Source organism: Mustela nigripes, chromosome 5 (assembly GCF_022355385.1).
Source record: "Mustela nigripes isolate SB6536 chromosome 5, MUSNIG.SB6536, whole genome shotgun sequence".
In the NCBI taxonomy this organism is placed as follows: Eukaryota; Metazoa; Chordata; class Mammalia; order Carnivora; family Mustelidae; genus Mustela; species Mustela nigripes.
In genome coordinates, this window is record NC_081561.1 from 4,929,133 (window position 1) to 4,939,803 (window position 10,671).

Sequence of the window (10,671 nt, forward strand, 5' to 3'; positions counted from 1 at the left end):
GACCCTGGGGAACTCCATTAGCGTGGAAGTTCATCATTCCTGCATTTATCACGTGAAGACATCGAGTGAAATGGCTCCTAAAGGTGGGACTGACGATTCTCTAGCTTCAGACTACGGTCGGGAAGTGAGGACAGAGATCACACAGCTGGTTAGGGACAGATCAGGGCTGAAACTGCCTTCTCAAATCTGGTGCTTCTCTGCCCACCAGACCCCTCCATTCCTTACATACAGGATCCCCAGATGTGCTTTCAATAGGAGCAGTGACAGAAGGATCCTTACACAAACTAGCTGGAGGAAAGCCAACCCCCAAAAGTTGGGACTGCCTGGCATCACTTCTAGATGCTAAGGAAGGACCCCCTCTGCCCTTATCACTGGGCTCCCCGCCCTTGAGGAAGAGTCAGATTCAGCTTGGTTGCCTATATTATTTGAGCTTCTCACAATTGAGTAGATATTTGCATATTGCTTAATTAAAAGAATAATTGAGCACAGATTCTTACAAGTTCTACCATTAGATCCAATTCTTTCAGCTTAAGTCATGTTTGATTGGTAAAACACGAATCCCAGTAGCGAACGGTGCATACATAACTCCTTGTGGATGCCAGTAAGAGCTCATGTGTACTGAGAGCACAGCACGTGCAGGACTGTTGTGTACAGCATTTCATTCCATGCTTCGGACAATCTGTGAGGGACGTGCAGCTGTTAGCAGCATCTTACAAATGTGGGGACTGAAGGCTGCAGGGAGGGGTCGTTTGTCCCGTCACCCGGGGAAAGTGGGGAGCCAGTGTGAAAATTCACATCAGGTTAACCACAGCGTCCATGTCCCTAACCCCTACCTCACACTGCCTCTCCATGGATACTTACATCTGGCGTCAGTACGTCTCTAACGCTTTTCCTGAAATCAGGTTTTGACAGTGGAAGGGGAGAAAGAGTCAGAACATCAGAGTGTCAAGCCCCAACTTGACCGCTAACAGTACTACTTCAAGGAAGTTCACTTCTATAAACTACAATTCCTCATCTGTCAAATAAGAATTATAGAAAAACGAAGGGGAAAAATCAGAAGGAGAGATGAGCCTTGAGAGACTATGGACTCCGGGAAAAAAACTGAGGGTTTCAGAGGGGATGGGGGTAGGGGGATGGGTGAGCCCCTGACAGGTATTAAGGAGGGCATGTACTGCACGGAGCACTGGGTGTTATACGCAAACAATGAATCATGGAACACTGCATCAGAAACTAATGATGCACTGCATGGTGATTGACATAATAATAAAAAGTATAAGAAAAAAGAATCATAGAATCTTGCTCAGAGAGCTGTTATGAAGATTAAATTCGAGAGCACATACGCAGTGTTCCATGCCATGCCTGGTAGATAATAAGCCCTCAGTAAATGGGTGGTCATTATGGTTCAAGTGGCCAAAGACCAACCGGGGCCGTTCACAGCTTTGCTGCTGGCGAACCTGGCGGGAGAGGTCATGTTCCACAGCCACCAACTTCTTCAGCTGAAAACTGAGCATTCCCTGACTTAAAGCAGAAAGGCAGCTTCCAGGAAGAGCACAATTTGGTCTCAAATTAAACGGTGACGTAAAAGATTGGCTGCTATTCATATGGATCCCAGGGAGGACAGCTGGACAAGTTGGGAGATGACATCAGTCCATAGGGTCATGTCACACATTCACCACCAAACCTCAGGACCAGCCAGGAGTGTCAGGCAGCCCTGACTATCACTGAATTCCTTAAGCTTTCTTACTGGTTCAGGGAAAACTCATTTCTCCGCATTCCCTGTGTTGGCAGCAGTGATTTTGATGTCCCATCTGAGTTAGGGTTCTGCTCAGCTGTACATGACCTGAGTTAAAATAGTTTTCAAGATGAGCATCTTAAAAAGCCAAGGGGAATGACTTCAGGTTTTTCTGTTTATCCAAAACTGATTCCAAAAGGTACAGTACCATCTCTGACTACATGTTTCTACACATCCTCTGCCACAGGCAAGCCAACCCACTCCCTGCTCTGAAAACACAACCTACCTGTCCATGCCTCTGGACCTTTCCTCCTGCTCACCCTACCTCAGAATGAATCACTTCCTACTCTCTGCTTGGACACCACTTTACTTCCTCGTTCTCAGACCTTTTGTGTGAGATGTTCGGCTATGTCTTTGTCACCCTACTACATTTGAGGACAGGGGCCGTCTCTCGTCATCGTTATATCCACTAGTCTATTAGATGAGGTAAAGAGAGGCACTGAGCTGGTCCTTAAGATGTCATGCCTACAAATATTCATAACCTTCTGACCCTCCTGGTGAATACCAGGGCCCTTGGCTTCCTAACTCTTCAGTATATATTACAATACTTCATTACACGTGACAGGTAAGCAAGATATTGACATCTACTGTGGTGAGGAAGAGCAGGTTTGACAATTTTGAAAATTGTGTTTTATCCTTTATCATTTTAAATGCAATGCATCACACAGTGCTTACTGGTATTTATTGCTTCCGCCGGCCCAAGCAGAGAATGCTGGCTCCCTCTCAAATTCAATACGGACCTTGTGGAAAGTAGTTAAATGCTGCGAGACATCGTTTCCCAATTCCTTTGGTAACTTCCCCTTGCGGGGATTGTAATTGCAGGTGGTGATCAGAGAACGCAGAGCCCCCGGAAGAAGTGTATGGCATTCGAGGCAGGACACAGACCGGCCTGGGGGAAACGGGAACAAGAAGAGGCAATACAGGGAGTACTACTAGGAAGCGATTTCTGAAGAGAAACGATGGTAAGACCGTCCAGCCCCTGAATCGGTTCTGCTGCAGCAGGGCAGAATTCTTAGAAGGACCCCTTGTATTTAAAAATAGCCACTGCACCAGTATCTGTGCAGAAATGGCTCAACGGAAGCATTCTGGCTATTCCGTAGCCATCATTCTAGAGCTTTTCCGACGGCTCCCGCTCTCCTACAGTTCTGCCATTCTCCAAATCTTCTTCCATCTGGCTCCTCTAAATTAATTTTTTTTTTTTGGTAGATTGTGCTTCCAGTTTATTGCAATGGTTACTTTCAAGTCTCTTATTGCTTTCTTTAATAACTTTTAATGACCTAAGCAATAGTTGGCTGGGTTCCATTTTCCACTTCCTCCAAGTCAAATGATAGCACATCCTACAGCCAGTGTTTACAAGTATCAGAGAAGGCAGCACTAATTCTTTCTGCCTTATCTCCACTAAGGCATGCCTGGATTTTTTGACAGGGCAAAATAGAATGAGAAAGTGGTTTTCTGCTGGGCTAAGAAATAACAAGCAAGCCCCCATGTCATGAGAGCTAGCAACCTGCAGAAATCATCTGTCCGTTCTTTCACTGATTTACTGTATATGGTTTTGGGTACCTCCCACCAGAAGAGCACAGACCCTGGGGCTTCAGGGGAGACAGCCTGGAGCAAGACAAAAAAACACTGCCTCAAGGAGCTTTCATTCTGAAAGGGCAATAAGACAGGTGTGCAAGTCAATACGATATAGGTCGCCTGAGACAGGTGTCCCAGTAGAGGCCACGAAGAACCACGGGAGGTCAAATGAGGGAGAGCTCCATCCTCAGAAGAGTGGAGATCCGAGTCAGTTTGGGGAATGTTGCATTGAAAATCAGTGGGGCATTCAGAAGCAGTGGGGTGCAGTGAGGACTGGAGTCAGAATCCAGGAAGAAAGGGGTGGGTGAGAAGCAGAGTCCAAAGTCCTGTTGGAAAGCATGTGTCTCCCGCTGGGCTCTGGGGATGCTTTGACTGCTACAGTTTCCAGAGGCCATGTGCAGCTGGGGCTTTTCATTTCCTAGCAGAAAGACTTCCTGCTGCGACTGGGGCACCCATGACCCATGGTCAAGGACTTCTGCTTAGGCACAGTTATCTTTCAGTTTTTAAAATGCAAAATTTTTCGGTTTTGTTGTTTTTCTTATTTTTAAGGTAATACCTGTGCAATTTAGAAGTATAAAACAAGTTTTTAGAAAAGCCATTTGTATTCCTACTACCCAGAAATAATATAACTTATCGTACCACGCTTTGCTACGTAATTAAAGCAAATTAAGGGCGCCCGGGTGGCTCCGTGGGTTAAAACCTCTGCCTTTGGCTCAGGTCATGGTCTCAGGGTCCTGGGATTGAGCCCTGCGTCGTTGGCCTTTCTGCTCAGCGGGGAGCCTACTTCCCCTTCTCTCTCTGCCTGGCTCTTCTGCCTACTTGTGATCTCTCTCTCTCTCTGTGTCAAATAAATAAAATCTTTTTTTTAAAAAAAAGGAAAATTAATATCTAATTTTTTTACTTGAATATTTTTGAAAGATTTTATTTATTTATTTGAGAGAGTGAGAACGAGAGAGAAAGAGAGTGCAGCAGCAGAGGGAGGGGCAGGGGGAGAAGCAGGCCCCCCACTGAGCCCAGAGCCAGATGCAAGACTTGATTCCAGGACCCTGGGATCGTGACCTGAGCTGAAGGAAGAACCTTAACCCACTGAGCTACCCAGATACCCTACTTGAATATTTTTTTTAAACAACAGTTAGATGATATTAGACATAACTTTTGGAATTATTTTCTCTTTAACTCTGTAAATAATACAACCTGACCTTCCTTGATATATAGATCTGTACCATCATTTTGGGTTGGGGCAGAGAATTCCAAGCCCTTATCGATAGATACTCAGGTCATTTTCACTTTTAAACTGCTTTTAAACAATACTGTGATAAACAACCTTGTGCGTACAATTTTGTGCACATATTTTGGCATTCTCCCTTAATATTTGTTCTTAAAAAGTGGAATTCCAGGGTCGAAAGATATGTTTCACTGGATTAATACGTATTGCCCTTGGACAAAATTTAACGTCAAACCTTTACGCTTTGACCTCATCTTGCCTCTCTTTTAAGAACCCCTCACGCATGAGGTGGTACTCCCCCCGCCACCCATACACTGATCTTGACCTCCATTCTTAAAAGACCTGAGCTGTTACCTAATTGCTTTAATCAATAAGATATTCACTTTTTATGGCTTTTAATGACCATTTTCGTGAACATGAGAATGACATCTGGAGCCAAAGACAACAAAAACAGGAGAACTCTGATGAGCTGACCCTTGACTGATAAACCTCAAAGCACAGCATTATTAGTCAGGACGAGTCATTTTGAGTTAAGATCAGATAATCTGTCCATCTGCAACGTGAGACTTTCTTGATCTTTCGTCAGCACAATTTCTTCACTGCAGTGGTCACCAAAATTTCCATCTTCAAGATCTTCTGTCATTTTCCCCAGCACACCTTTGACTGCCATTACAGAGAAAGAAAACAGTCTCTGCCACCGAAGAAAATTTGGATTTGGATCAAATCCTCCACTCTGTCCCACAGAGGCACAGAGTCTCTGGCCCCTGTGTTCCTTTCTGCCGTCCATGTCAATGGCAATAACAACTCAGGATTATGACCCAATAATTACTAAGTCCAGCAAAGTTAAACTCCACCACATTTTCAGCCACATGTATCGCATAGTAATCTTACCAAGGACATCTGTGGGCAAGCCATGGAAGCTATGGAAAATTTACTGTGGGACTCTAGGATCTTATTTTGCGTTCTCACATCTCTCTGAATTTTAAAAAATGCTACTTATAACACTGAGTTCAACTCTTACAAATTTCACAAGGTTATGAAAGAAAAAAGGGAATCCATTCCTGAAAATTCAGTCTGAAAATACCTATACATTTTAAAAAGTGCAACCAAAATGAGTGACTACTGATTGTCTTCTTTCCCTTAGTTCGATGTTTGAATTTGTAACTTCCTGTTGTGAAATTTGATTTTCTATTATCATCTCACACATAGTAGTCATTCAGTAGATGTTTATTACAATGAGCTGAAGTTGACACTTAGGTTGGTATCTTTCACATATGCCTGATAGTGGTTTATGGTTGGAAAACCATGGTGACAACAGCCATCTCAGTGTGCAGATAATACCAAAGGGAGCTCTCCTAAGACACTGGAGATAAATTATTAAATTCTAATTTAACCGCAGCCAATATTACCAATTTGTTTCAAATAACTTGCCCAACTCCTAGAAGGGAACAGCGATTTGGGGAACAAGTAGAACAAAAAAAACAGAGAGTAAATGGCTACAGATTTGCAATTCTGGCTTCCCACAGTGAAGAGTCAAAAGCTCTCCTATCAGAAAATAATATCTTGCATTGGAAAGCATTCAGACCACGGTGGATTTCTAACCCTATTAAATCTCATCCTCCCAGGTAGTCTATTTACAAAAGCAGTGTGATAGCTGTTAATATTGTCATTGAATAAACACGTTTCTGTTGGAAAAAAAATAAAATATAACTATATTCCAACATGTAAATAAAGATCTCTTCTTAAAATGTTAGCTTTTCTTTTCTTTTCTTTTCTTTGGAATTCTCTTCCTTAATTCTGGTAGGAATTAAAATATACCAACAAATGGAATTAGTTATACCAAGCAATAAAATATGCTTTTCGTAATATGCAAATATTTTCCCATGTTCTCCTGATAACAGCATACTGGAGGGATAGAAATACAGAAAACTATCATTTAAAATGCCCCAAAGTGTTGTTGTTTTTTTTTAAAGATTTATTTATTTATTTGACAGATAGAGGTCACAAGTAGCCAGAGAGGAAGAGAGAAAAGGGGAAGCAGGCTCCCTGCTGAGCAGAGAGCCAGATGCAGGGCTCGATCCCAGGATGCTGGGATCATGACCTGAGCCGAAGGCAGAGGCTTAACCCACTGAGCCACCCAGGCACCCCCACAAAGTGTTTTTTAAAGCAGAAACCATATTCAAGCAGCCCTGTTTTTCACTGCAATGTACTTTGCCACTCTATTCACTCAAAACTTCTTAGTGAGCATTTATACATCACTCCTGATGTCTCACTAGTTCCTTGGGTGACTTCCTCCGGAAAGTAAGCAGAATTGAACAGACAAAACAAAATATTGCATCCTCTGTCCACATTACACCAATGTGCCTTAAGAGAAGCATTTCAGACACACTTTCTCATTTGTGGGAAATACTCTATTTAGTAAAGTAACTTCAGCTTAAATATGATCCTAGAAATCTTTTTCAAAGATAAAGTAATCTTTTTCAGAATGAACAGGAAATTTTAAAAGAGTATATGCTCCAGCGACCAACTCATCTGGTTTGCCCGGAAGTGTCCCAAATCTAAAATGAAAAGTCTTACATCCTGGGAGCTCCCCTCAGACCCAAACAAATAGGGACAATTGGTCACTGTAGTATAAATAGTCTTTGAATGCAAATATCAGAAGAGTCGGACCCACTCTTTTCTCACTGATTTTTAAAAGCCTTTATTGAGTGTCTTGCTGTGTATTAAGCACCGTGCTGGACAGGAGTCGGTCAGGTGTCAGGCAAGAGACAGATGGCGCAGCCAAACAGGGTCATCCGTGGAGAGTTTCATGAGGACGTTATGTACAGAGATATGGGCAGAGTCAGGGAACCCAGCAAGATGTCGGGCAGGATCCTGGGCTAGCAACAGTGGCGAGAGGTCAGACCTGAAGAGGTAGGGGAGGGAATAATTATCAAAACTCAAGGCAACTGTTGAGTGAGGGCAGTCCTCCTGAATTCACAACAACCCAGGAGGGAGGGAACTTAAACCTTTCTCTCCCCCGACCCTCCAGATTTGCATCGATGCCTCCCCTTGTCTAAATCCAACTAGAAGTCAGAGGAAGGAAGCCTTGGATGGAGTTCTCATCCGTCAACACCCCAGGCCAGCAGAACAGAGCAGAACAGAGAGGGGGATCTGCAGGGGCCCAAAGAGATATAAACTTGGTCTCTGCGTTTAGCAATTTAAAATATGGGAGAGGGGCGCCTCGGTGGCTCAGTCAGTTGGGCATCTGCCTTTGGCTCAGGTCATGATCTCAGGTCTTGGGATGGAGCCCCATGTCTGGCCCTCTGCTCAGCAGGGGGGTCTGTTTCTCTCTCTCTCTCCTCTCTCTCTTTCTCTCAAGCAGATAAATAAAATCTTTAAAAAAAAAAAATTAGACTTTAAAATACGGGAGAAATCTTAATGCATTGGTTTTTGTTGAATTTCATTTTAAGTAGGCTTCACACCTAATGTGGAGCTTAAACTCCCGACCCTGAGATTAAGGATCACATGCTCTACTGACTGAGCCAGCCAGGCACCCCTTAAAGCATTATTTTAGATGCACACGTGCCATTTTCCTGAGATAACTTTCTAGTACCAAAAAACTGAGTGTTGAGCTATAACTCAGTTATAGTCCTTGCTGAAGTAAATAGAAATAAGAAATAAAATTTCTTATTAGAAATAGTAAATAGAAATAAAATTTAGTTCTTTATGCCTCTGGGCCTGGTCTGTCTTTAGTTAACTTAAAATTAATGAAGCCTAAGAGTTAAAGAGCTATTTGTCTAAATCTTAGAGTATTTAGCTCTGCTACTTTCATGAGTGGTCCTGTGTTTAAGCCATGCATCTGTTCGTTCCCTTAATAATTCCAGCAAAATAATGTGAGGATATCTATTGGGTGGCATGGAGTTATTTGTTGGATCTACTCTACAGCATTCCGCCAACCTTTTTACTCCGAAGCAACCTGTTCTTATAGAAAGTAAGAGTCTTCATGCTTTTCGAAAGCATTCTTGTCAAAGCTGGAAAAAAAAATGAACAGGACACCCAGTAATGCAAGTAACTATATTACACACACTGTCTGCGGCAGAGGTTTGCTACGTAGCAACTTAGGTTTACAGAAGAAACGTTACAGGAAATCATTACCAATGTGATCCCCAAAATGCTTCCCTAGTATTGTCCCCCCTGCCACCATTAGTCCAATTTCTAGAGGTTAAAATATCAGTGAATGGGAATGCCATGCCTGCGTGACTCACTCAGTTAAGCATCTGCTTTTGGCTCAGGTCATAGTCCCACAGTCCCGGGATTGAGCCCCACTTTGGGCTTCCTGCTCAATGGGGAGTCTGCTTCTCACTCTCCCTCTGCTCTTCTTCCTGACTCGCATGCTCTCTCTCAAATAAATAAATAAATAAAGTCTTGAAAAAAATGCCAATGAGTATGTTATAAAGTTAGCTCTCATCGTGATAACATTCAAACCGCTGAAATTCCTTACACAAATACAGCATTATGGCAGCCAATGTCTCTTGAAAAGACCTCAAATTTTCTTATACAAGGTGCTTATTATCCTTAAAGTGATTGTGAATGGGGTACTCTGAGACTCCATTCCTTCCTTCACAAATTGAGGGAATTAAGGATAACTCAATGATTGTCATAAGGGTTAAGGAATAATATAATTTCAAAAAATAACTGACAGGAAGTAAGCCCAAAACTCATGTCCACAGTCACACTCTCGGCCTTGCCCTATATATTTGATATATTTAGATACATAGGTTTAGTAACTTTATATTTTAGTAACTTAAGAAATGTATGCCATAGAATCTCTGACCGTTATCTGCTCATCTCTGCTCTTTGACACTGAGTAGCCATCGGCAAATATGTGGGATGAGTTGAGACAAGTATGACATTCCATTGAACAAAGGGTTTTTAGAGAAGTATGAGTTTTCTTTGTTTTAACCCCCTTGAGGTCATCCAAATCAGTAAGTAATGAAGTTTAGCCCAGCAACATGCATTCATGTGAGGGGGAAAGGTAGAAATCTTATAGATTTTGAAAAGAAAATTTAAGGGGTCCTCTCAAACACAAAAAGAACTTCTTGCCCATCTGTAAGGTAGACTGGCAATATGCATCCCTTCAGAGACTCAAGCTCACCTGCTGTGGAGAACATGAATCAATAGAGAACAATGAGGAAAATGGTCAAATCATCCAAGTCATCCCTCGGACAAATATCTTTTTTTTTTCAAAGTCTGCTGTTGTTTTTTTTTTCCCTTCTTCTCTCTTTTCATCCATCCAATCCCCCAGACCCACAAAAGGAAATTAAAATTTTCATGTACCTCTATTTGACATTGTGTTCAACGTAAGCCTTGAAAAGTCACGGATTCTCTTTCTTGAATTTCCACTGACAAACTGCTTCCAGCTGCCCTATCTGGTGCGACACCACCACAATAAAATGCAGTGTTTTCTGAGGATTTCAACTGCCACCTGGGGGCTCAGGGCACTCAATGAAGGCTATTTAAGCAAAGCTAGTGATGAAATGGTGACAAATGGTATGTTGACGTTTTTTCTGGTGTTTGTGGTTTAAGACTAGTTGGTTTCAGTCTTGCTGGCTCTTGCTTCCGTGTGACCAACCTTTTCCACATTTAAAGTGTTACTGCCTCCCCTTCAGGGTCCTGGCAGCAAGCTTTGTGCTGTTGACAGAAGCCATTTGAGGAGTAGAAGGTTCATATTTTAGACACTGGCAAGGACTGATTTTACAGTTAGTCCACGGCTCTGAATTTACGTTTATTTTTTTAAGGGTTTTCTTTTTCAACTAGCTAAAAGATGTTTCTTCATTAAGTTGTTATCACTCCACCTCACATGAAATGGCCCTTGACTGCTCCTTCTTTTATCTCTAGTCACACCCAGGAAAATGAGGTTTGTGCCCACATGATTAGCCAGAAACTGGTCCTCATCTGAGTCACATTTGCTCTCTAAACATCCCAGTGGCTTCACTGGTAAGATGGACTCTGTCTCAAGCTCAGCCCCTCATCTGTCACCTTTCCCATCTCTGGAATCTTCCTCACTAGTCTGGGTGGCAGCTCTCAAAGACGGACA

The 10,671-nt window shown here is 42.6% G+C and overlaps 1 long non-coding RNA gene across 1 annotated transcript; it reads right to left on the reverse strand.

Moving 5' to 3' along the window:
* Positions 1–7,282: 7,282 nt before the first annotated feature.
* On the reverse strand, positions 7,283–10,363 carry LOC132018761 (uncharacterized). The gene is made up of 3 exons (XR_009404570.1): positions 9,912–10,363; positions 8,840–8,974; positions 7,283–7,497 (listed from the first exon to the last, which is right to left on the reverse strand). It is a non-coding gene; the product is annotated as an uncharacterized LOC132018761 (long non-coding RNA).
* Positions 10,364–10,671: the final 308 nt, after the last annotated feature.